The sequence below is a fragment of the Panthera tigris genome, chromosome D4, assembly GCF_018350195.1.
Source record: "Panthera tigris isolate Pti1 chromosome D4, P.tigris_Pti1_mat1.1, whole genome shotgun sequence".
In the NCBI taxonomy this organism is placed as follows: domain Eukaryota; kingdom Metazoa; phylum Chordata; class Mammalia; order Carnivora; family Felidae; genus Panthera; species Panthera tigris.
In genome coordinates, this window is record NC_056672.1 from 66,852,726 (window position 1) to 66,880,315 (window position 27,590).

A 27,590-nucleotide genomic window follows, 5' to 3' on the forward strand; every position below is an offset into this window, starting at 1 on the left:
ATTTCATTTTGGTCCATAGCCTTCTATCTGTCTGAAATGCTTGGAGCCAAATATATTTCATACATCAGATGTTTATGATTTGTGGAAAGTAACATGGAGCATGCACTTTAGATTTTGTGATATGCCTAGAGGTTCTAGAGTGGCGCCTTGTAATCATCACATTAATGTTTCTGTAGCATAATGTATACATGTCTACACAGAGCTAGATAACCAAGATTTTAAAAAGTTTCTAGGGGCGCCTGGGTGGCGCAGTCGGTTGAGCGTCCGACTTCAGCCAGGTCACGATCTCGCGGTCTGTGAGTTCGAGCCCCGCGTCAGGCTCTGGGCTGATGGCTCGGAGCCTGGAGCCTGTTTCCGATTCTGTGTCTCCCTCTCTCTCTGCCCCTCCCCCGTTCATGCTCTGTCTCTCTCTGTCCCAAAAATAAATAAAAAACGTTGAAAAAAAAAATTTTAAATAAAAAAAGTTTCTAGTGAGTTCAGGTCAGATTTTGCCCCCAATGAATTAAGTTCACAACAGGTTTTGAGGCTAGATGAATTATGTTTAGATTTTCAGAGCTTTTGAATTTCAGAATTGCGAATTAAAGAGTATGGACCTGTAGCATATCAATTTGTTAGGCGTGATGGAAAAAATTACTCACTATAGTGATTGAAAAACTCTAGAAGATTCTTAACCAGGAGTGTGCATTTCTGGTTGGAGATCTACTAAATCAGACCATGTGGGAGTGGACCAGGAAAAGATACTTTTAACAAGCTCCCTAGATGACTCTGATTCACATCAAAATTTAAGAATCTCTGCTCAAGAAGAAATTTTGAAGGGAGATTGTGAAATCTTCTTCCCTATACATTTAAGAAAGTGTTGATTTTCTTTAGATCTCTGTGAACTGATAAATGTATTGACTTTGCCTCCAACAGGCTCCTGCTAGAGCTAAGATGGGGATTCAGGTAGTTTAGCTTTTTTAGTTTCCCTGTCCCTCTAGAGATAAGAACTGTCCTGCCCAAAGACCAGTGGGTAATATGCATGTTGAGTGTGCTAAGGCTATGACTCGGTAGTTCCTATCTCAGGTTCCCTAGTCACTCAAGTGCTTTGATATAGATTCTCCTGAATGACCAGCCCTCTGTGAGACACTGTGGAAAGAATGGTGGATTGCTATTCTCAAAGAGCTCACTGTTACCTTAAAGAAAAAAACACTTGCACATGTTAATGTTAATTAATGTCGGTGTTTTTAGTTTGGTCACAGTTCAACTTACTACTGTTACCACCCTAGAGCTGCGTTGACGCATGTTCTTTTAAAACTTTTAATTGACATTTACTTTTTGACTTTGGGGGCAATAATAAACTCATATGGCAGAGGTACTGGAGAGAGGAGAACCTATTAGGAAAGAGTATGGGAGAGACATTTTGCAGTGAATCAAGGTATGAATATGATTACACTATTTTTATAAACAAGGGATTAATCGGGAGTGGAGTGAAAGAACAAGGACTTTGGCATCAAGCCAGCCCTGGCTTTGAATTTTAGTTCTGCCTCTATCAGCTTTATGACGGGGGCATATTAACTAAATTTCTGCATCTCAGTTGCCCATATATGATATAGACACAATTAACATGTACTTCATGGGGTTGCTGTATGGATTTAGTCAGCTTCTCTCTGTGGATTTACCTGGAATAGTGAACATTGGTTTCTTCATTCTCTTTGCCCCAGAACACTTGGGTCCTTTGTGTTTTCTGCACCTATTTCTCTGCCTTGTGCCATTCATCTTTTGTTTATTGGCCTTTCACACTGGATTGTGAGCTCCTGAAGAACATGGACTTCATCTTTCTGTGAAGGAAGTGGGCAGTGAGCCAGTGGTACGGTGGTTAAGTGTTTAACAACCAGCTTGCCAATAAAAATGTATGTGTGTGTTATGTTTATTATAAATTTTACTAACATAAAGATTTGTGTATAGCACAAATTTACAAATCAGAAAGTATACGGCACCCTTTGTTGTCAATTTATATAGGCAATTGATTCTTTAAGATTGCTTTCCTGAGTGGGGATCAGAGGTTGGCCTGTGAATCAAATCTAATCCACCACCTACTTTTGAAAATAACATTTTACTGAGGCATAGCCACACCCAGTGACTACCATTGCACTACCGTGGCAGAATTGAGTAACTGTAACAGAGTGTAAAGCTCACAAATCCTAGTATATTTACTATCAGACCCTTTTGAATCTCTGCATCTTCTCCCCTTCTCCCCTTCCTCCCCTTCCTCCCCTTCTTTTTTTCCCTCCTCTTCCTCTTCTTTCTTGTTCTTTTATGATGAGACCTTTATAACCTTTAAAAATGTAAAGATCACTTTTAGCTTGTGGGCAATACAAAAGTAAGGACTGGATTTGTCTGTTGAGCCACCGATCACTGAGGCCTGGTCTGGACAATCAGTAGAACAGTAAATCAAGCTCTGATTTGTAGCATTGCCAATTTCTGTGCTATAAATACTCCCACCATGGCCGATTTCAAGCTATCAGTGTGATATCACTGAACATGGAGTAGATGCACAATAGTATTTCAACCATACAGAGTGAATAGATGTAAATAATGGCAAGAGTATAGATAATAGTAAAATTATCAGCACAGCAAGTGCAGAAACACAAAATGTAGTAAAGTAATTAGGAAGGGATGAGTTTTGAATATTTATTACCCTTGTTTCTAATATAACTTAATGATAATTTTATATAATTTAATTTCTAATAATAGCGTGATTAACAACTGGCTTGCAAAATTCCTGAAAATTAAGTTGTCAGCTTTTGCAAATTGATAAAACTGGTTCCATCACATTCCTGGGCCATTGGGTTGGTTCCTGTTTGAGGTTTGGGTCTTGCTAAATATAGGAGGAGAGAGGCAGCCATCGAGCTTTGCACCTCATTTCTTTGTCCCACAGCTTTTGTCTAGATAAATTCTACTGACAGTAATTCAGAATCTGATCCAAGTTAGACTTTCTCTCTGCAAAGGTATAAACTGAACTCTCAGAGGTGAGGATGGGAGTAAAACCTGGTGAAGGAACCATATAGGGGTTCAAGTTACTAAGACAGTGCCCTATACCATTGGTCACTCTAGTTAGTCCTGCCAACTGTAGTGATCATCCTTATGAATGACCCTGTTCTTATGAATAGGCTTCACTTGGTTGTGTAAATAGAGCTTTTTGGGGAAGGAGATGAATTTTTATAGTTGGTTGACCTCATTTATTGTTGGGTACATATTAGTAACTGGACATTTGGCTTCTATACTTGGGAGGCTTATCCTCTTCTCTAATGGCAATGTGATGCCCTATTATTTGCAATATTACACTTTTAGGGAAGAGCAGAGGAGAGTCAAAGCCAGCTGATGTAGTCATTATCATGAACCGACAACAGGGCAAAGCCACCATCATACCAAGCCTCTCATGCCGAGTTTGCTAATGGGTGTAATTTTGTTAGTCTTGCAGGAAGGATTCTTTAGGTCATTCACACTGTGAGAGGCAAGAAGGAAAAGCTAATTTAACAAGGTTGTCACCTTCTTGAAAGCATATTCAAAGGCTTGCTAGCTGAAGAAATTCGAATAAAAGGGAGGGGTCAGTGCTGAAAGCTTTCTCTTCTCCCCGTTTTACTTTTCTTCATTCAACAGGGACTTCTGGAAATAAAATATGTCTAAGGAATGGAGAAAGAAAGGAAAAAAGAGAAAAGCTACCTTTCTCTTTCTTTCTTTTTCATTTTTTACTTTGAAAGCTGTACATGAAGGATCTGTGGCTTGTGTGGAGTGGGTGAGGTGCTCTGTAGCTCTCAGTGACATTACCAAGGGGAATCTGGGGCCAGAGGTGTGCAGGTGGGGCTGTCAATCAGAGACAACATCAAGGGCTCTTACAAAAACAAAAGGAGAGAAAATGGATGTTTAATCAATACAGTTGCTCTCTGCTTAACCTTTTGTGTTTTAAGCAACATTCACTGGAGCCCAGCAACAGAGTCCAATATTTAACACATAAAAGGTACTTAAAAAGGTGAAGCCTTGGAGAACAGCTAGAAAGTGAAGATGGGACTGAGGGTTAAGAAATTGGAAAGAAAAAGACCTGGAGGAGAGGGAGGTCAAATGAATGTTTAAAGACTGGGATCCATTAAGAACAGACCCAGGACCACCATAGGGACAGATGGGAGAGCCCAGTGTTAGAGTACGTGGATGTTGGGCACCTGGTGATCCTGAGCTATATTCAATTTACCTTTCCTTTCCTACTTCCTTATGCCCAGCAACAACCTCAAGCTTTGGCTAAAAAAGAGCAAGAAACCACTCTGGTGGGTTCAGCTTATCATTTAGTGTACTATTGATTCTGATGGCATCGGGTCAGCTCTCTCTATTCACTCTGCCTAAGGGTACCTGAATCATAGTGGTGGAGAAGGCACCATCAAGTAAGTGTCAGAGGAAAGAGTCTGGCAAGAGCCTTTGGTTCGTTGGCAGCACCCACGTTAGGCCATGCAGAATCTCCTGTCTTAACTATTAGAATAGTCTCTCAACTATTAGCCTCCATTTGCACTTCTGTACTCCACACTGACACCAGTCATGGTTTTGATTAAAACAATATTAATTTTGAAAGCGAGAATTATAGAAAAGTGTTAAAAAGGAACTAATAACCATCTACATCTCACCCATCACATTTTAATTTCCTTCTTCCTTTTGTCGTTCCCTTCCTTTCTTTCAACATTTGTTGAGAACCTGTTATGTGGCAGGAGCCGTTTAGGAGATGTAAAGATGAGTTTGACCCCTTGGCTCAGCCTGGAAGGAAAGACATATAGACAAATGATTGTAGTGTTTTCTCTCAGTATATGCACATATTTTAGTTTCGTTTTTGTAATGATTTTGAGTATTCAAGAAATAGATGCAAACAGTACAAAATTCAAAAGTTACAAAAGGGCATAGAGTAAAAGTAGTCTTTTTCCTATCCCTGCCCTTTAGCCGCCCCAGTTTTCCATCCCAGAGGCAAACACAGGTACCAGTTTCTTATTTTTCTTTTCTTCTGGGTGTATAAAGTATATGTGTATACTATATATATTCATATGTATATAAGTACACACATGTTTATAATATACATGTGTACATATGTATACATAAGTATAAACATATATAACATACAAGTATCATGCTATATACTTCATTTAATATCTTACATATTATACTTAGTATATTTTGGAGATCATTCATCAACACATAAAAAACAACAGCTTTTTTAATTGGCTGTGTAATATTCAATTATATATATATTAAAATACATATAAAATATAGATGTTTCATATATAAAAATATATATCAACCATATATAAATACAAAAACGTGTTTAAAAATCTGCACTTGACTATTTAGGCTTTGTGTTGTGCAGTGTTGAATTAATTGTACTCCTAAACTCATGGATGATCAATCATCAACGATGGTCCTTGCAAGGTTTTCTCTTACTTTTCACTCAGAATTGTGTTTTTAGATCTCTCCATGTTGTTTTGTGTGTATATGGTTTGTAGCTTCTAAATAATGCTTAGTATTCCATAATATGCAACGAATACATTTTACTCATTTCTTCTTGAGGTGTGAGGGACAGCTAGCTAGATTGTTTCCAATTCACCACTGTTAAGAATAACTCAGTGAAATAACTTGAACATGTTCTCATGTCAATCTGTGTGATTCTTTTTCTGAGATATGAACTCAGGAGTGGGATTTCTGAGCCAAAGGATATACGTGCATTTAACTGAAGGACTGATAGCTTGCACACGAGAATGGTTGTACCTGGCCAACCTTCCTTACACCATTGTAGGAGGTGACCTGTATTACTACATTCATTCTAATATTAGCAACCTTTCTAATTTTTAGTTTTTGGGTCCTTTTATTGATTAGCTTTTTAAAAACATATTAAGACTTTCAGAACGATTTAAGGTTCACAGTGAAGTGAACCTTAAATGAAGTGAAGCTACAGAATGTTCCCATATTCTCCCTGACCCCTCACATGCATAGCCTCCTCAATAACAGTATCCCCCATGAGAGTAGTATATTTGTTACAATTCATGAACCTACGATGGCACATCATAATCACCCAAAGTTTATAGTTAACCTTAAGGTTAACTATTGGTGTTATGCATTCTATGGGTTTGGACAAATGTATAATGACATAATCTTGTGTGAGTTTCAGTAAATTTTATCTTTCAAGAAATTGGTCCATTTCATCTAGGTTATCAAATTAGTGGGTCTTGAGTTCATGGTATTTCTTTGTTATCCTTTTAATGCCCATGTGATCTGTAGTGATGTCCCCTCTTTAATATCCCTCATTGTTTTAATATGCATTTCCATAAATACAAATGAGTTTGAGTATATTTTCATATGTTTGTTAGCCTGTTAGAATTCCTCTTCTGCATATTTCCAGTTAATATCTTTGTCCCATATTGTGGCTAGATTTCCTATTCTTTCATTATTGATTTTTGAAATTCCTTCTGAATCCTATGAATTCCAGATACTAGTATCCTGTTTTTAGCCAATAAAAATATTTTCTTCCATCTGTCCTATGTCTGTTAACATTATTACGGGTATTCTTCATTAAATGGATGTCCACATTTTTTTTTTTTGTAATAAAATCTATAATTTTTTTCTGCCTTATGGATTAAACTTTCAGTTTTGTTTTCGATGTTCTTTCCTACTGTGGGTAGACAAGTATTCTACATTATTTGTATCAATCACATTGTTATATGTTTTTCATCTACATCTTTAATCCATCTGCAAATAGTGTTGTATATGGTGTAAAGTTAGGTGTCTAGTTTTTAATGTTTTTTTCATATACTAGGCTCGTTATTTCTAAATACCATCTATAATTAGGCCTTTTAATACTGCTTTGTAGCGCTACCTTTATTATGTATCAGGTTACCATAAATTCATAGATCTGTTTCAGAACTGTCTACTATCTTCCACTGGTTTATTTGTTCTTGTTAGGTATTAATTTTGTTGCAGAGGCTTTGTGTAGATCTTAATATCTGAAAAGCAAATTTCTACTCTTTATTTAGCTTTTTCAAACTTAGCTTAACTAATCATTGGCATTTTTTCTCGCATATAAATTTTAGAATAAATTGAGTTCTTTAAAGACCTAACTGAAATACAGTTTGGAATTTAATTTTTAGGCTATTTTGGGAGAAATTGATATTTTTATATACTTAAGTAAATTCTTAGATAATTATAACTTTTCTTGCTATTTTAAATGGCATTTTATATTTGATAACATTTTCTGTTTAGCAATTACTGGGAAAGAAAAATCCTATTTATATTTATTTACCTTATATTTACTGACCTCATTGAACTCTTATAATTATATTAATAGCTTGATTATTTCCTTGTATTTCTCTTCTATGTAGATGATTACACTATTTTCAAGTATTGTTGACTTTATTTCTTTGCAGCCCTGACATCTGTTATTTTTTCCCTCTTATTTTACTATTGTGTTGGGTATGACCTAAGATGATGGCAAATGGTGAAAACCAATTTTTGTTTTGTTTATGTTCTTATATTTTATCTAATAAGAAAAACATAGATGATGAGTTTACAGATATGTTTCCATAGTAATGAAGTTCCCTGTAATTTCTAGTTTGCTAAGAGTTTTTGTCATAAATAGGTGAGAAACTTTGTTTTTCGCTGTATCAAAATTTTTTCTCATCTAGTCTATTAATGTGTTAAATTACCTTGAGATGTTTTTTGATACTGAACCATTTTTGCATTCTTGGGATAAGCTTACCTGCCCCTGATATATTTTGTTTTACATATGCTATTAGGTATTGCTAGCTAATGTTTTTGCTTCTATGAAATTAATTTGGCCACTGATTTCTTTCTTTAGGAAAAATATGACCTAGTGCTTAAGAGTATAGACTTTGGAAACAAACTACCTAGCTTCCACTTCTAGTTTGGCCACTTACTAGCTGTGTGATCTGAGGAAGCAGTAAACCTTTCTGGCATTATTATTATTTTTTTTCATCTAGAAAATGGGGTTAATGTTTACGATACCTAACTTATAAATGGTATTTGTAAATAATGAGTTAAAATATGGAAAACACTTAGAAAAATACCTAGCACATAGTAAGTTATACCTAAATGCTAACTATGATTATGGCAACAAATTTGTTTTGTTTGGGAATCAACATGATGCTAGTCTTATAAAATAATCTCGACATTTTTATCACGGGAACAGTTTGTATAAGACTTGAATTATCAATTTCTTGAAAATTTGGTAGATCACCAATAAGGCTTTGTGAGACTAGAGTTTTTTCAGTAGAGAGGTCTGTTTAACTTCCTTGTTATTTTAACTTCTTTATGTTTATTAGTCTGGCCAAGTATTCTGTTTTTTTTTTTCTTGCACAAGTTTTGGCATTTTATGACTTTATTTTTTGCAGGAATGTATTCATTTGTTTAGATTTCGAATTACTTAATGGGTAGTTGTTCATAATATTATTTTACATTTTTACTAGTTTTTAAAAATTGTATCTATAGTTATTTATTTCTTTTTACTTTTATATTTGGTTATGTGTATCCTCCCCTTCTTGCCTTGCTCAATCTTGCTAAAGGACTATCTTCCTAAAATTTTTCTAAGAAGCAGATTTAGTTTTGTTAAGCTCATCTTTCCCCTATTTCTTATCTATTTTATTGATTTATGCACTTACCTTTTTTAAAAAAAAATTTTTTTTTAATGTTTATTTATATTTTGAGACTGGGAGAGACTGAGCATGAACAGGGGAGGGTCAGAGAGAGAGACACAGAATCTGAAACAGGCTCCAGGCTCTGAGCTGTCAGCACAGAGCCCGACGGGGGGCGGGGGGGGGGGGGGGGGTTGAACTCAGGGACCGCGAGATCCTGACCTGAGCCGAAGCAGGATGCCTAACCGACTGAGCCACCCAGGCGCCCCTGCACTTACCTTTTATTATTTACTACATTTGTGTTTCTTTGAATACGTGTTCTTTTGGGGCTTTTTTCCTAACTTCTTAAGTTAAAAGCTTAGCTTTTTTTTCCCCCTTAAATCATTATGTTTTTACTGACAAAATGTATCTCACTCAGCCTGTATATTTCTAGATATTTCTCTAGTTGTGTTCATAAATATTGACATATTGGGCATATTATATTTCATTTCCATTAAATTCTAAGTATTTCTTAATTTCTAATATTCTTTAAACTCAAGGGCTATTTAATGCCATTTTGTTTAGTTTTCCAATATATGAGATTTTTATTGTTTATTATTTTATTATTTATTTAAATTTAAGTTAGTTAGCATGCAGTGTAGTATTGGTTTCAGTAGAATTTAGTGATTCATCACTTCTATATAACACCCAGTGCTCATCTCAACAAGTGCCCTCCTTAATGCCTATCACCTATTTAACCTATCGCCCCCACCTACCTCCTCTCCAGCAGTCCTCAGTTTGTTTTCTGTATTTAAGAGTCTCTTATGGTTTACCTCCCTGTTTTTAATCTTATTTTATTTTTTCCCTTCCCCTAATTCATCTGTTTTGTTTCTTAAATTACATATGAGTAAAACCATATGATACCTGTCTTTCTCTGATTGACTTACTTCACTTAGCATAATATACTCTAGTTCTATCTACATTGTTGCAGATGGCAAGATTTCATTCTTTTTGATTGCTGAGTAATAATTCATTGTTTATATATACCATATATTCTTTATTCATTCACTAGTCGATGGACCTTGGGCTCTTTCTGTAATTTGGCTATTGTTAATGCTGCTACAAATATTGGGGAACATATACCCCTTCAAATCAGCATTTTTGTATCCTTTGAATAAATACCTAGTAGTGTAATTGGTGGGTCATAGGGTAGTTCTATTTTTAGTTTTTTGAGGAACCTCCATACTGTTTTCCAGAGTGTCTGCACTAGTTTGCATTCCCACCAACAGTGCAAAAGGATCCCCCTCTCTCCACCTCCCCACCAACATCCTCACCTCACATCCTCTGTTGTTTCCTGAGTTGTTCATTTTAGTCATTCCGACAGGTGTGAAGTAGTATCTCATCGTGGTTTTGATTTGTATTTCCCTGATGATGAGTGATGTTGAGCATCTTTTCATGTGTCTGTTAGCCATTTGTATGTATTCTTTGGTAATGTATCTATTCATGACTTTTGCCCATTTCTTCACTGGGCCGTTTGTTTGGGGGTTGTTGTTGAGTTTGGTAAGTTCTTTATAGATTTTGGATACTAACTCTTTATCTGGTATCATTTGCAAATATCTTCTCCCATTCCATTCGTTGCCTTTTAGTTTTGTCGATTATTTCCTTTGCTGTGCAGAAGCTTTTATCTTGATGAGGTCCCAATAGTTCATTTTTGCTTTTGTTTCCCTTGCCTGTGGAGACATGTCTAGTAAGAAGTTGCTGTGACCAAGGTTCAAGAGGTTGCTGCCTGTTTTCTCTTCTAGGATTTTGATGGTTTTCTGTCTTACATTTAGGTCTTTCATCCATTTTGAGTCTGTTTTTGTGTATGGTGTAAGAAAGTGGTCCAGGTTCATTCATCTGCATGTCACTGTCCAGTTTTCCCAGCACCATTTGCTGAAGAGACTGTCTTTTTTCCATTGGATAATCTTCCCTGCTTTGTGGAAGGTTAGTTGACCATACATTTGTGGCTCCATTTCTGGGTTCTCTATTTTATTCCATTCATCTATGTGTCTGTTTTTGTGCCTGTGCCATATGTCTTAATGATTACAGTTTTGTAATACAGCTTAAAGTCTGGAATTGTGATGCCTCCAGCTTTGGTTTTCTGTTTCAACATTACTTTGGCTATTTGGGGTCTTTTCTGGTTCCATACAAACTTTCGAATTGTTTGTTCTAGCTTTATGAAGAATGCTGATGTTACTTTGATAGGGATTGCATTGAGTATGTAGATTGCTGTAGGTAGTATAGACATTTTAACAATATTTGTTCTTCCGATCCATGAGCATGGGATGTTTTCCATTTTTTTTGTGTTTTCTTCAATTTCTTTCATAAGCTTTCTGTAGTTTCAGCCTACAGATCTTTTACCTCTTTGGTTAGGTTTATTCCTCAGTATCTTTGGATTTTTGGTGATCATGTAAATGAGATAGATTCCTTGATTTCTCTTTCTGCTACTTCGTTATTGGTGTATAGAAATGTGACAGATTTCTGTAGGTTGATTTTTTAAAATATGAAATTTATTGTCAAATTTGTTTCCATACAACACCCAGTGCTCATCCCAACAGGTGCCCTCCTCAATGCCCATCACCCACTTTCTCCTCCCTCCCAACCCCCATCAACCCTCAGTTTATTCTCAGTTTTTAAGAGTCTCTTATGGTTTGGCTCCCTCCCTCTCTAACTTTTTTTTTCCCTTTCCCCCCCTTCTCTCCCCCCCCCCCCCCGCCATGGTCTTCTGTTTGTAGGTTGATTTTATATCCTGAGACTTTGTTCAATTTATGTATCAGTGCTAGAAACTTTTTTGTGGAGTCTTTTGGGTTTTCTACATAGAATATCATGTTGTCTGCAAAGAGTAGAAGTTTGACTTCTTCCTTATTGATCTGGATGCCCTTTATTTCTTTTTGTTTTGGTGAGAGTGGACATCCCTGACGTGTTCTTGACCTTAGAGGGAAAGCTGTCAGTTTTTCCCCATTGAGGATGATAATTAGTTGTCAATCTTTATGTGGCCTCTATGATGTTGAGGTATGTTCCTTCTATCCCTACTTTCTTGAGGGTTTTTACAAGAAGTTTGCTATATTTTGTCAAATGCTTTTTCTGTGTCTATTGAGAAGATTATGTGGTTCCTATCCTTTCTTTTATTAATGTGGTGAATCACTTTGATTGATTTGTGGATATTGAACTACCCCTGCAGTGCAGGAATAAATTCCACTTGATTGTGGTGAATGATTTGTTTAATGTATTGTTGGAATAGATATGCTAGTATCTTGTTGAGAATTTTTGCATCCATGTTCATCAGGGAAATTGGTTTCTAATTCTTCTTTTCAGTGGGTCCTTTGGTTTTGTAATCAAGGTAATGCTGGCCTTACCAGCATTTGAGTTTGAGTTTGGGAGTTTTCTCTCCATTTCTATTTTTTGGAACAATTTCAAAAGAGTAGGTATTAGCTCTTGTTTAAATGCTTGGTAGAATTCCTCTGGGAAGCCATCCGGCCCTGGACTCTTGTTTGTGGGGAGATCATTAATTACTGATTCAGTTTCTTTACTGGTTATGGGTATGTTCAGATTTTCTATTTCTTCCTGTTTCAGTTTTGGTACTTTATATGTTTCTAGGAGCATATCTATTTCTTCTAGATTGTCCAATTTGTTGGCATATAATTGCTCCTAATATTCTCTTATAATTGTTTGTTTTCCTGCAGTGTTGGTTGTGAGCTCTCCTCTTTCATTCATAATTTTACTGGGGGCCTTTCCTTTTTCTTTTTGATAAGTCTGGCCAGGGGCTTATCAATTTTATTCTTTCAAAGAATTCTTTCAAAGAAGCTCTTAGTATTGATCTGTTCTACTGTTTTTGTTTTGTTTTAATTTCAATATCCTTGATTTCTGCTCTGATCTTTATTATTTCCCTTCTTCTGCTGGTTTGGGGTTTTATTTGCTGTTCTTTTTCCAGCTCCTTTAGGTGTAAGGTTAAGCTGTATATTTGAGACCTTTTTTCCTTATTTATGAAGGGCTGAATTGCTATATACTTCCCTCTTATGACTGCCTTTGCTGCATTCTGAAGGTTTTGGGTCTTTTTCATTGACTTTTATGAACTTTTTAATGTCCTCTTTAATATCTTGGTTGACCCACTCATTCTTTAGTAGGATATTATTTAATCTCCACAGATTTGTGGTCTTTCTAAATTTTTTCTTGTGGTTGATTTCAAGTTGCATAGCATTGTGGTCTGACAATATGCATGGTATGGTCTCAATCTTTTTGTACTTGTTGAGCACTGATTTGTGACCAAGTATGTGATCTATTCTGGAGAATGTTCCATGTGCACTTGAAAAGAATGTGTATTCTGTTGCTTTAGGATGAATGTTCTGAATATATCTGTTAAGTCCATCTGGTTCAGTATCTCATTCAAAGCCATTGTTTCCTTACTGATTTTCTGCTTAGATGATCTGTCTATTGTTGTAAGTGGGGTGTTAAAGTCCCCTACTATTATGGTATTATTATCAATGAATTTCTTTATGTTTGTGATTAATTGGTTTATGTATATGGGTGTCTCAAGTTTGGGGCATACATATTTACAGTTGTTAGATCTTGGTGGATAGACCCCTTAATTATGATAGAATGCCCTTCATCTCTTGTTACGGTCTTTGTTTTAAGGTGTAGTGTGTCTGATATAAGTATGGCTACTCTGGCTTTCTTTTGACATCCATTAGCATGATAGATGGTTCTTTATTCCCTCACTTTGAATCTGCAGGTTTCTTTAGGTCTAAAACGAGTTTCTTGTAGGCAGCATATAGATGCATCTTGTTGTTGTTGTTGTTGTTATTGTTTTTAATCCATTCTGATACCCTGTGTCTTTTAGTCCTTTTACATTCAGAATGATTATTGAAAGGTAAGAATTTAGTGCCACTGTGTTACCTGTAGAATTGGTGTTTCTGGTGATGTTCTCTGGTCATTTCTAGTCTTTGTTGCTTTTGTTCTTTATTTGTTTTGTGTTTTCTCCACTCAGAGAGTCCTCCTTAAGATTTCTTGCAGGGCTGGTTTAGTGGTCACAAACTCCTTTAGTTTTTGTTTGTCTAGGAAACTCTTTATCTCTCCTCTTATTCTGAATGACAGCCTTGCTGGATAAAGAATTCTTGGCTGCATAGTTTTCTTACTTAGCATGTTGAAAATATCCTGCCACTCCTTTCTGGCCTTTCAAGTTTCTGCTGACAGATCTGCTGTGAACCTGATCTGTCTTCCCTTGTAGGTTAAGGACGTTTTTTTTCCCCCTTGCTACTTTCAGGATTCTTTCTTTCTTTGAGTATTTTGTGAATTTGACTATGGTATGCCTTGGTGGTGGTCAGCTTTCGTTGAATTTAATGGGAGTTCTCTGTGCTGCTTGGATTTCAATATCTGTGCCCTTCTCCTGATTAGGCAAGTTTTCAACTATAATTTGCTGACATAAATCTTCTGCCCCTTTTTCACTCCATTTTCTGGGACTCTTATGATTCGAATGTTATTCCTCTTTTTAATTTAATTTAATTTAATTTTTAATTTTTATTTTAGTTTTTTAAAATTTAAATTCAAATTAGTTAACATATAGTATAATAATGATTTCAGGAATAGAATTTAGTGATTCATCACTTACATATAACACTCACTGCTCATCCCAACAAGTGTGAATGTTAATCCTCTTTAATAAGTTGCTGAGTTCTCTGAGTGTTATATTGTGATCTTTGGCCTTTGTATCCCTTTTCTTTTTAGCCTCATTATTTTCCATAATTTTATCTTCTATATCACTGATTTGCTCCTCTCGTTCATCCATCCTTGCCATCATGGCATCCATTCAAGATCACATTTCAGTTATAGCATTTTTAATTTTGGCCTGACTAGATTTTAGTTCTTTTATCTCTGCAGAAAGAGATTCTCTGATGTCTTCTATGCTTTTTTCAACCCAAGCTAGTATTCTTATAATTGTAGTTTTAAATTGTATTTCAGATCTCTTACTTATATCTGTGTTGATTAAATCTCTGGCCATCATTTCTTCCTGTTCTTTCTTTTGGAGTGAATTCCTTCCTCTTGTCATTTTGGAGGAAGATAAAAAAATTAATAAAGTAAAGTAAAAAATTAAAAAGTAAACAATACATAATCTAATAAAGGAAGCTAGATCCTAAGTGTGTTTTGATCTGCTTATTATGAGAAGCTTGATAAAAAAGAGACAAAAATTAAAATGAAAAATTTTTTTAATTTAAACAATAAAATAAAGAGAATAAAATAGAATAAAAAATTGGCTCTTTCTGTATCTACAAAAGAAAAAGAAAAAAGAAAGGGAAAAAAAACCCACATAAATAAAAACAGAAGTAAAGAAAAAGTGAACAAACAAAATGAAACCCAAATGAAGCTAGATCCAGTTTCCCCTAGAACTGAATCTTTGTAGCACACACTGATCCATAGACTAAGTGGGTGGGAGGGATTTGTGCTGGTCTTCTGAGGGAGAGAGGCCTGTTGCTCTTGTTGTCAGGCTGACTTGGCCTCCTGGAGATGCGCCTGGAGGATGTAGGTGGGTGGGGCTTGGTATAATGGCTCCATTCTCTACTTGGTGGCACTACTTTGCTCACTGGGGTTGATCCATACTAGTGTGGTAATGATGAGGTTTTGGGGTGGTGGGGGTGGTTCAGACCTGACGGCCAAGAAACAATTCTTGAAGACATCTTTGGTGCAAAAAGGTGATTTTATTAAAGCACGGGCACAGGACCCATGGGCAGAAAGAGCTGCACTGGGGTTGTGAAGAGTGACTGGTTATATATTATGCAGTTGAAGGAGGTAAAGTCAAGGGGAAGTTTTCAAAGAGATTTTCATAAGCTAAAGAAGATTCACAGGATACTGGAGGCCTAGCTATTATCAAGCTAAGCTTGCTTTTCCTTCTAGCAAAGCATTAACATGAAGAAAGTAGGGAGTTCCTGGAGAAATATCTACTCTGACAGCCTCAAGTATTTGTCAGTGGGCTGCAGGTTATACAGAAATTTAATTTTGCCTGCCATTTCCTTCTTGCCTTTGTTCCCCATATCACTATGGAGGGGTGATGTTGGGGGTCCAGGAAAGTGAGTCCACAGGTTTCTGGAGATTAAGCTGTTAATAAGATTGCCTTTTTCTTGTAACTTACAAGATATTTGTAAACTGGATTCACCAATAAACAAACAAACAAACAAACTGGATTCACCATGCTTCCTCATTGGAGCACTGCCAGGCAATGAACTCCAGAACTTCAGATGCTGTGCTCCACTGCTTATAAGAAACTGGTGGAATTGAAACCCTCTCCTTACTCTTTTTTGCTTTCTTTCTCTTCAGGTACTGGGGGTAGGGGGTAGGGTGCTTTTCTTGCAGAATCCACATGCGCTGCACTCTCTCCCCCTTTTTCTCTCTCTGTCCTCTCTCTGAAAATGGCTCCCTACCCTCCATGGTCCTGTGGCTGTTCTGTCCCCCACTTCACCTCTCTTCATCACATACCTGTGAAGATCTGTCACTCAAGTTATGCAGATTGCTGCATTAATCCTCAAAACAATTTCCTAGGTGTTCAAAATGGTTTGATGTTGATTTAGCTATGTTTCAGGGATGAGACAACCTCAGGGTCCCCATACTACTCACCATCTTAACTCCTCCCAGGATTTTTTTTTTGTTAATGAAGGCTTTATTTTATAATTGAGAAAGTTTTCATACTTAGACCATGTAGTATGTAGATTGGATACATAATCTGATAATTGTTAAATTCCAGGTTTTTAAAATAAGTAACCTCTTGATATTATTAAAGAAATATTTATAAAATAAACTTGTGGTTTTGGTATTTATAACTGTAAGACAGGAACTTTTCAAGCCATGAGCTAATAATCCAAGAATGAATCCATGAATCTATTTTTTTCTGGTCTAACAGGTAGTGGCAAAAATCACCATCTTCTTGGTGTCATGCTGCTTTCCCTCTCCCACAATATCTCCCGCTTTTCCTTTCCAACCTGGCCTAGTAGAATGGCTCCCACAAAGAAGGGTGGCGAGAAGAAGGGCCGTTCTGCCATCAACGAGGTAGTTGGTTCATAAGCATCATTCATCAGCATTCATAAGCACATCCATGGAGTGGGATTCAAGAAGTGTGCCCCTTGGACACTCAAATCCAGAAATTTGCTGTGAAGAATGTGGGCACACCAGATGTGCACATTGACACCAGGCTCAACAAAGGAGTCTGGGCCAAAGGAATAAGGAATATTCCATGCCATATCCATATGTGGTTGTCTGGAAAACAATGAGGATGAAGATTCACCAAACAAGCTCTTTATGTTGGTTACCTATATACTTGTCACCATTTTCAAAAATCTACAGACTGTTAATGTGGATGAGAACTAATTGCTAGGTATAAAACTGCAAAAAAATATAATAAAATAAAATCACCACCTTCTTGAGAACTTCCTTCTTAGAGATATGAAGTTGTATCTCTTGCCCCAACCTCACCCATTTTGGAGGGAGAGACTCCAGTCTGGTTGGAGGGTCAGAATTGTCAATAACCAGCTACATTCTTGTGAATTTCTAAGCCATGTTTGAGGGTAACATTTGGATAAGTGGGAGAAATATTTTTTCATTTCCTACAGCTCTTATGGAGACAATGTCCTTAGCACTGAGGCTGTCAGGGACTTGTGTCCCTGAACATGAACTTCAGATGGAGGTGGCCAAAGATGCTGAATGGTGGGATATGGGCTCCCCACTTTCAATGCATCTTTGTATGAGGGAAGAACTTCAGATGTAAGAGAGACTATGGGGGAATGGGCTGCAAAGTGAAGTACATGGTGAGAGCCTTGACACTTTGAGGGGTTATAGAGATGTCCGGAGACTGGAACATTGCCAGCTGGATCCAAGGAGCACAGGGTTGGGTGGCATCACTGAAACTAATATATTGCATTAACATTTTCTAGAAGTCTTGAAGTCTCCTCGGTTTTACCATCAGAGTTGAGGTCTCACATGAGCTAGTTGATTATGGAGGTCTTCCCTGAGCCTGTGGAACTGCTTTCAAGGCAGCTGTCTCATTCCTGCCACCTTTGGATATATTAAGAGGCAATCCTTTCTTTCTTCTTTCCTTTGGGCCAAAGAAATATTTGAGCCCACAGTGTATCAGTTCATTTCAATCATGGTTTGAGGGGCTCTTTGGAAGAGGAGACACATTTTTTGATTCTGTCATCCTCCTGCATCATCTTGGCACTAGTTATTGCTCCAAACAAAAAAATTCTTTGCTTAAATTTTCCTCATAAGTAACATCATCCTGTTTCTTAGCAGATGTCTAAAGGCTGTGAAAATCAGATTCAGAGAGATCACACCTCCATTTAATTGAAATCTTCTGACAAAATCTCAATAATCTAGTCTGGCTTGGAGATTTGTAGTTTTAGTCCATTCTTGCTTAAATTATCAAATTATGAAAAAAAACCAACCAGGAAATTTCCTTCATTTGCAAAATATCTTTGAGGAGTAATCAAATGCTACCCACAGAGGCTTTCCAGCTACCACTAGTCTCTAACTAGAGTGATTAAGAAGGTTTCCAGTTTCTTGGAAACATTCTGGATTGTCATCTGAAAGTGTCTTGGTTTGGCTGATAGACTGTATAATCATCATATCTACAACTATAGGTTTCAGGTCCTTGGCAGTTTGAGTATTAGTTGGTTACTCTTCTGTAGACCCACAGGTGGTCCCTGAGCTAGGACCTCAAATGCCAGGCTCTAAGAGTGCACTGAGGAAAATCAGCATGTGGGAGAATGGACAGACTAGATATATTGGAACATGTGAGATTCTAGATGCAGGCATCTACAAAAGGAGTGCGGTCAGAGAGAGAAAGAGTCTGCCATGCAGCATGTGAAGTTAGAGGACGAGAGTGCATGTGATTCCAATGGAAATATGTTGAATGATGAAAGAAGTTCTCTGGGCACAAAACACTTATGTGCAGACAGAAAACAGGTGAGCATGAACAGCTCCCCCTCAGATAAACTACAGTGGCAACTCAAGAGGGAAGGATGTGCATTCCCTGACTGTTCTCAAAGAGAAATTGCAATTCTTTGTTTCTCAATTTTTGAAAATCCTTTCTCTCTTTAGTCTATGGATCCTGAAAGAACTAGAGGCTGTGGTGATTGTGGTGACAAGGAATTTTGTATATTATATCTTTATTATTGATTTTAAATTTTTTTCCTCTTGGTATGTATGATACTAATTATTTGGGATTCATTGACTTTTTTTTTTTTTTTTTTTTTTTTTTAGTCCAGTGCATGGTTAATCTATGTAAAGTTTGAATTTGTGCCTGAAAAGAAAGTATATTCTTTATAATGTGAAAAGCTCTCTATACATCTAATAATATGTCTTCAAAATACATTATTTATATATTCTGTATATCTGATTTTTTTTGATCTATCAGCTTTTGAGGGCAGTATTTTAAAATCTCCCAACTCTTCCCCTAAAAGGGGGAAGTTGTGAATTTTACTTTTCTTAGTAGGTCTGTTAGTTGTTGTATGATATCATCAGGTCCATATAGGTTAACAATTGTTACATCTTACTGCTCTTCTTTTTGTTTTACAAGAATATAATATCTTTTTGTCATTTATGGTTTTGTCTTTAATTATATTTTGAGAGATTTTTCTTCATTCTAGGTTTTTTTGGCTTCTTTTGATTTTGTCTGTTTAGAGATTTTCCTGTCCCCAAATTTGGGTAAAATCATCTGAAAGGATTTCTCAATTTGTACTGTTAACGTTTTGGTGCAGATCATTTGGGGTGTGTGTGTATATGTGTGTGTGTGTTGTGGTGGGGTGGGGTGGGGGGAGTTTCCCTGTGTGTTGTAGGATGTTTAGCAGTATCCCTTGTCTCTAATCACTAGATTCCAGTAGCACCTTCCCCCGGCTGTGGAAAACAAAACTGTAGATATTGCTAGATGTTCCCTGTGATGGGATTGCCTTCAGTTGAAAATGGCTAATTAGAACAATCTTTTAGAGCTCAGGCTTAGAACAACAATATTTTTGTGTTTCCACTAGCCCAGTGGAAGAAAATTTCAAAATTCATGGGATAGGAAGTAAAGAACTAAGAGGGGTATTGCCTCAAAAATGGGGTATGATTAGCCCTCAACTAAATGTTGCTCTGCTCTTGCTTATCAAAGCTTAGAATAAAACCTCAAAAGTATCCCACAGTTTTGAAAGAACTTAGTTGCATCCCAGAGAAAATTTCAAGAATATTTGTAAGAATACAAAAATATCCAGGACTCAGTAAGATAAAATTCAAAATGTATGGTATTCAATTAAAAAGTTACCAAGTATGCAAAGAAGCAGAAAAGTACTATTCATAAAGAAGAGCAAAAACAGTCCATAGGAAAGCAACTCAGAAATGACACAGATGATAGAATTAGTACATAAGAGCATGAAAAGAGTTGTTATAACTATGTCATATGTTCAAGAAAGTAAAGGTAAAATTCAGTATAGTATGTGATGACCTCAAAGATTTTAAAAGATTCAGATCAGCACTTCCATGTTTGTCTAAGATAGAGTGAACAGGGACAGAACATGCTCTCCATCTAAAACAAAAAATGAAGAAAATGTATGAACCAACAGTTTTTAAGACACTGAACATGAGACAACAAAGGATAGTGATTATGAAATGGAGAACAAACAAGATGAGCTATGTTTTCCTGAGCTTACTACAGAAGAGAGTTTCCAGGCTGTGTCAAAGGGAGGAAGAAACCAGGCAGTCTGACCAATTCCCCGATTTTAGAGACCAAGGCAGCTAGAATTTGTAGGATAGAGTACTAGAAGAAAGCGGCACACAGAGCGAACTCTGGAGGTCTACAGAGGGTCTTTTTTGAATATTCAGCAGAAAAACTGACAAGCATGTCCTGTGAGGAAACTGTGTGAGTCCAGATTAAGAAGTACTTAGAGAATTAGAGGTAACAAAAGTGCGTGATGTTCACACCGGGCCAGGAATACTGCCCATTCCAACCAGCCAGGTGGGAAAGCCTCAAGATTCACGGGGCATTGAGCAGACTCCACAGAAGGCTCTTGGCTGATTAGTCGGACATAAGTATCTCTAGACTAAGCATTGGTTCTGGCCTGCCCAAAAAATTGCAAAAGCAAGACCAGATTTTGTCTTGATCTAAGATAAGAATTTCATATCCAAGAAGTTCAATATACCCGAAGCACAAGAAATGAAGATAATGACACCAATGAACATCATAATCAGTCTAAAATCAGTGATAAAAAGAAGATCTTAGCAGCAAGAAAAAAAGGACACACTATGTAGAGAGAACAAAAAACCCCCAAGAATGACAGCAGATTTCTCTTTGGATTGAATGCAAATAAGAAGACTTTGGAGCAACCTCTTAATATATTTGTATTCATTTCCTAGGGCTGGTGTTATAAGGTACTACAAACGAGGTGGTTTAAAATAACAGAAATTTGCCGTCTTACAGTTCTGTAGGCTAAAATTCCAAAATCAAGGTATTGGCAGGGCAATATTCCCTCTAAAACTTTTAGGGAAGAATCCTCGTTTGCCTCTTCCGTAGCTTCTAGTTTGCTGGCAGTCTTCAGATTTAAGCTGCAGCACTTGAGTTTCTGCCTCCATTATGACAGCATTTCCCCCCTCTTTGCCTTTGTTTTCACATGGCATATTCTACTTCTTATGAGGACACCTGTCATGATGGATTACCACCCACTGTAATGGTTGAGTACATTTACAAAGACCCTGTTTCCAAATAAGGTCACATTCACAGGTGCTGAAAGATAGGACTTCAACATATATTTTGGGGGGGGATTCAACATATACTGTTGATGAAAGAAAAGTTGTCAACTTTGATTACTTAAACCCAATGAAAATATGATTCAAAAATAAAACCTTTTTTTTAGGTAGAGTGAATTTTGGTAGTTTGTGTCTTTTAAGGTATTTGACTGTTTTTTCTAAGACATCATATTTGTTGGCATAAATTTGTTCCCAGTAATTGCTTATTATCCTTTTATTCTCTGTAGGATTTGTAGTAAGTGATGCGCCCACATCATTCCCTTTAGTGATAATTTCTCTCTTGTCTGACTGGAAGTATGTCTATTTCATTGTCCAGTGTCTGAAAACTCATGTTTCATATATGTTTTCCAGTTTTCCAGTTGTTTGAGTTGGGAGGGTAAATCTGATTCCTGCTACTCTGTCATGACCAGAAATTAATTGTTGCACCCTCACCTTTACATGATAATTTCGCTGGACAAAACCTGGTCAAAGTTTTTTCTCCTGCCATGATAAGAAAATTATGAACCATTGTCTTCTTATATCCAGTGTTTGCTCTTGAAGAGTGTGATGTCATTATGATTCTTTCTCTTTTGTTTGTAACCAGCTTCTTTTTGGAATCTTAAAAACAACAACAACAACAACTTTCTATCGTAACGTTTTCTTTCTCTTTGATGATCTGAAGTTCAGTGTGTGTTTTTCTACATGTATTCTGTTTGGCACTGTGTTGAGCCTTGAAGTTGAACATAGTTCCTTTTTCATCTTTTTTTTTTTTTTTTTTTAACCTGGAGGTTTTTATTTTCTTTATTTCTTTCCATATTCCCTTGTTTTTTTCCATATCTTCCTGGAATTACTATTATCTGAGCGTTAGTATTTCCAGTTCTCATCTCTATATTGCTTGCTTTCCTATCATTTTTATGTCATTATCACTTTCGCTGCCTTCTGGAAGATCACCTCGATTATATCTTACACCTTCTAATTTGTTCATCAGCACTATCCACTCCATAATTTATTTTATTTTTTTATACTCCTTTACTACTATATTTTTCATAGTTAATGTTTCATTTTGTTATTTTAATGAATTCTTATTTGTTTCATTTAATCAATATCTTGTCTTATTTTTGAGATTGTTTATTATGCTTAATTTAAAATATTTATGAATATGTTTCTGTAATTGTACTTCATGTGGCATATCATGCTCAGTTTGCTTATTTTTTAAAAATAATCATTGCCCATCTTAAATGACTAATTATTTTGGTTCATGAGCTCATATTTTCCTAGGAATATTAACTACCCAGCCTGCTAATGTATATTGGAGAAGAGGTTAGTTCTTAGGCTCTGTTATATTCCTTCATGTGAATATAGGAAGGAGGAGAGATAAACGGTTGACTATCCTTTATGGACAGGTAACCTTTATGATTAGGGATTCTTCCTTAAACTATTTGCTAGAAATAGTACTGAGTAGAGATAATAATCTCAATAGATCAGTGGTTTTCAAACTGAACGTTTAGTGGAATACAACCACTGTTTTAAAAATGAAGTAGAATTGAATATAGAGGAAAATATCAGAGTACATCACCGTTGATAAATGTTAAGTACTGTTTAGTGAAATTTTTGTTTTAGCTCTGTATCTGTATCTTTACACATAAAAAGATATATGCCAGGGGATATATTCCTTAACTGTGGATTGAGATCAGATTTTTGAAAGCCACTGAATTGGATTATAATCCACCAGTCCCTAGGTTGGAGTGGGGAAGGCTGCTGATCTACCTCTGCCTTTTCCCCCTGGCCCTTTACCCTACCACGGCTTTGGTTCTTACCTGTGACTCTCCCGTTGACACTATGATTTTTATCTCACAGGGTAACAGGCAACTATAATCCTTTCAAGACAACTTAAGCAAAGTCAGGAGCAGTTATCTTCCAATTTATTCTCTGCTATACTTGGAGTATCTGATCTAGTATTTCTCCATCCCCTCAGCCCCTTCCTTCCTAAGACTGTTACATCCTTTAGGCTTTTATGGGGCTCTCAAGGTATTTAGATAGTTCCCCCCAAATGTTTGCTTTCCTCTCTCTTATTTAGTGTCCATGCAGTTGTTCTTTCGGGACTGGGAGAGAGAGAACTAGTCATAGTAGTCAAATTTCCATTTTTTCACAGCCTAGAGAAATACATTTTGAATATTTGATATTAAGTCCTGTATTAAACTCAGAATCCTGCATTTTTAACTTATTACAATGCACATTTTCCTTTATTTCCCAAAGTCTAAATGAACATAATTTGAATGGCTACATAATATTCCATCCAATGATTTTATCATAATTAAGCATTCTCTCTTGTTGGGCATTTAGATTACTTCCGCTTTTTTTCGTAACGAAATATGTCTGGGTTGAAAATTTTTATGGCTAAATCTTTGCTCAAAGTTCTGATCAGAATGAACTTTTAAAATTTACAAGACCACACCACTCTCCAGTGTACAAAGAGCTCATTTTTCCCCACTGATAAATTATTGTAGCTGAAAGAAAAACTATTAAACAACTAAAACCACTTCTACATTCTATGTTGAGGAATTATTCTCAAGGAGAAACCTAATATTTTGTTAGGAAGACACAGCAATGGAACTTTTGCTAGGAAAGTCAATATGATGTGAAGTGTTATGAAGAATTGTAGGTTAAGAAAAGTAAACTTTTCTGCCGAATAATAAAATGAATGTTAGAAGTGTTTTTGTTTTTGCTGTATAATAATTTTTGGCTTCATTAGAGTGCATCTCTGATCAGTACTTTGTAAGGAGCCTTGACATTGGGAGGAGAAGAGGAAATGGAAGGAAGGACTTGGTTCTGAACAAACACAGGTCTTAGAGAAATGGCAAGAGGTAAGAGACTAACGAGAAGGGAAGGTTCCGACAGGAGATACCCTGTGACAATTTGTGTGGGTGCATAATGGATGCAAAGATGTCTGGCATACAGTACTTTTTGTTTTAATTTTCTTCTTTTTCCTCCCCCCTCTCCACTCATTAAAATTTTAGTAGAGCTATATTAGTGGCTCATTTAGAGTTATTCTTGTATTATAAATGCTGCCTTGAAGAGTGAACCTCTTATGGTTATGGTGAGATCAATCAGAGGGAGCTGGAGCACATGAGATGCACTGAAGAATAGGCCCAGGGGGTGGTTTAGAGGAAATTTGGGCTGATAGGAGACAACCATGACTAGTAATCACCTGTCCTGGGACTTCTCAGGAGGGTTCAATGCAGGGACAGGCTTTACAGTCAAATGCAGGAAGGAGCTTGAGTTGTTTTATTCAGGTGGTAAAGGACAGAGGTCCTCAAAAAGTGAAAGAACTTGGGGATATTTGGCCAACACTGCTTTCTCAATACCCCATGCTTCTTTTTCCTGTCATCCATATCAGTTGTGGTCAAATAAGTGTATGTTTAGTGAACCAGTGTCTGCTTGCCTTTTAGAATATGAGATACATAAAGCCAGGAACAGGTTTGCTTTGTTTGCCAGCCCCTAACAGTCTTTGGCACAAGATAAATGCCTGGCAAACATTTGTGAAATAAATGAATGTAATCAACTGTTGTTATATCTATTGTTACTAAAAAGAAGCACCCAAAGATAACAGTTGTTATGATATTGTGAGCAGTATTCCCTTCTATTTTTCATATTTCCTATATACTTTTTATATTATTTTTACTAAGGTAGAAAAAAAGAATGGACTCTTGGTAAGACCTCTTTACCTGGGTCTTGTATTCTTTAGAGTTTGCCTCTGTTTCTGCATTGGTTCTCATAACAGATTGGTGAAAGTCTCCTAAAATGCCCAGCTTTACCCATCAGAGAGCTAATTTATGTCATTCAATGGTACTCCTTTATTGTTTGGACCTCCAGGTTTTGTCCATTCATCTACTAATGTGGAAATTTATGTTCAATTCTAATTATTCTTGTGAATGTCTTGATAAATGATGAAAATATTACCCTGATGAAAAATATCATGAATCTAAGATTTTTATATTCATAGGCTCATGCTCCCTAGAGTAAAGGGAAGGTTTCCATAAATCAAATAAACACATACTTCCCTCTTTTTTGGTTACCTTCATTAATAATTAGGTGACCTTCTCTTACCTTGAAAATGTCATAAATTATTGACCAGCTAATCCCGTTGAAAATTGAGAAGGGATTTGGTCCATTGAATGTAATGAGCAGGCTGGTAAGTTCAGATCTCTTGAATCACTGGCATTGTGTCTTGAAGTTGACATCTTGTGTGTTCTAAGTCTTCTCCTTGGCCCTTAAAGCAGCTTCCCTTTTATGACATGCTTTTGTAGAAACAGCTGCAAGAACCAAAGAGGGAATGAATTTTTTTTTTTTTTTGAGACTAGGTTGAGAATAAAACAGAATCCTGAAAACGCCATCTAATGAGATGGAATTATATGGATCGCTTTCCCACCTCATACTAATAGCAGTCAATCTTTTTTGCTGTTCTTCACTTTCAAACTTTTGTAGTCTACCCTTGTGTTCACTCCCTCACCTCTTTCACCCCTCGACATACTGCAGCTGGATCCCATTCCATGTCACCTTACTCAAATGCTTAGGTGATTAATAATCTCCTAGTTGACAAACGTGAAGTATAATTTTTAGTCTGCCTCTAATTTGATATCTCTGCATCTCCCTCCCTCTCTCCTTCCTTCTCTCTCTCTGCCTCTCTCTTTTCTTCCATTGATTCTCTCTCCTTGGAAATCTTTTCTGTAGGTTTCATGACCCTGAAGTCTCTCTTGAATATCTTTTCTCTTGGATTCTCCTTCTCACTGTTTTTTATGCCTTCTGTTTCTTCAACACCCTTTATGTGTTGGTATCCCCCAAGGTCCCATTCTTGGCTGCCTTTTCTACTTTACAAGCTCTTTTGATGATCTCCTTCAATACTATGAGTTTAACTAGCACAGGAATGCTAGTATTTCCAAAATTTATATTTCCAGCTGGGACTTCTCTCTTGGAACTTCAGTTGCATATTTCTTACCACCGATGTGACACATCCTTCCACAAGGTAACTAAACGCAAAGCAAACTCAGTATATTTAAAACTGAACTTATTTCATTTTCTTCCCCACATCTGGACCCTCTTCCTGTCTTAGTTAATGAGGCCATCCTATGTTCTCTAGAAATCTAGAAGTTATTCTCAACCTTTTTCTGTCTATGTAATTAATCACCAGGCCCTGTCGATTCTTCCTAATAAACAACTCTCAAGTATATTTCAAACTCTCCATTTCACATGCCATTGCTCACATACCCTCTACCAATTGCATCCTCTCTGTTGCCATCAAAATTGTCTTTTTAAAATACAGATCTGAATCTTGGCACACACTTGCTTTAAAACATTTGTTGCATAGAAGATGAAGTCCAAACTCTTAATAGGGTAATGAGGTCCCTCTAATGAGAAAAATAGTCTCCTCTGTATTACCTTGCACTTCATATATAATTCTGTTATGGCCTTTGACATATTGTTTGTGATTATTCTGTGGGCTGCATTTGGGATTATCAAATGGATAACAAACTCCTTGAATGGTAGGGTCATGTCTTTTTTACTTTTATATTTCTAGTGCTAAACACACCGAGTAGAGCTATATTTAAATTAAATGGAGGAATGGATTAACTGAATAAGAAATGTTGAAAGATTCTCCCTGCAAAATGAAAAAGACCAGAGGATCAAAATATAAGAAATAGATGGAGTGATGTGAAAATTGCAAAAATAAGAGAGGTCACCAGGTTATAGAAGTCCATTTACTGGGACATTGGATAACTTGTCATTCCGGAACCTGCCCAGTACTCTCCTATGGGCTGCCTCTGTGGTGGTTTTAAAATATGTCTTCAAAGTCTTGACACTCATCTCTTCAAAAGGTGGAGCCTAATTCCCCTTCCTTGAATGTGAGTCAGACTTAGTGATTTGCCTCTAATAGAATGTGGCACAAGAGATGCTATATGATTTCCGATGCTAGTTCCTTAAAAAGATAGTTTCTGCCTGGCTCTTTGTCTTTCCCTGTTGGATCACTCACTCTGGGTGAAGCCAGTTGCCACTGTTGAAGACATACATCCTATGGAGTAGGCCTTTGTAGGGAGAGACTGAGGCTTCCACCAACAACTGACCTCAACTTTCTAGCCATGTGAGTGAGTCACCTTGAAAGAGAATCTTCTTGCCAGCCAAGTCTTCAAATGA

The 27,590-nt window shown here is 36.6% G+C and overlaps 1 long non-coding RNA gene across 1 annotated transcript; it reads right to left on the bottom strand.

Annotated features, from left to right (window-relative positions):
• Positions 1 to 1,645: 1,645 nt before the first annotated feature.
• LOC122233215 lies at positions 1,646 to 27,590 on the bottom strand. The gene is made up of 4 exons (XR_006210733.1): positions 27,430 to 27,590; positions 25,509 to 25,714; positions 4,650 to 4,776; positions 1,646 to 1,817 (listed from the first exon to the last, which is right to left on the bottom strand). It is a non-coding gene; the product is annotated as an uncharacterized LOC122233215 (long non-coding RNA).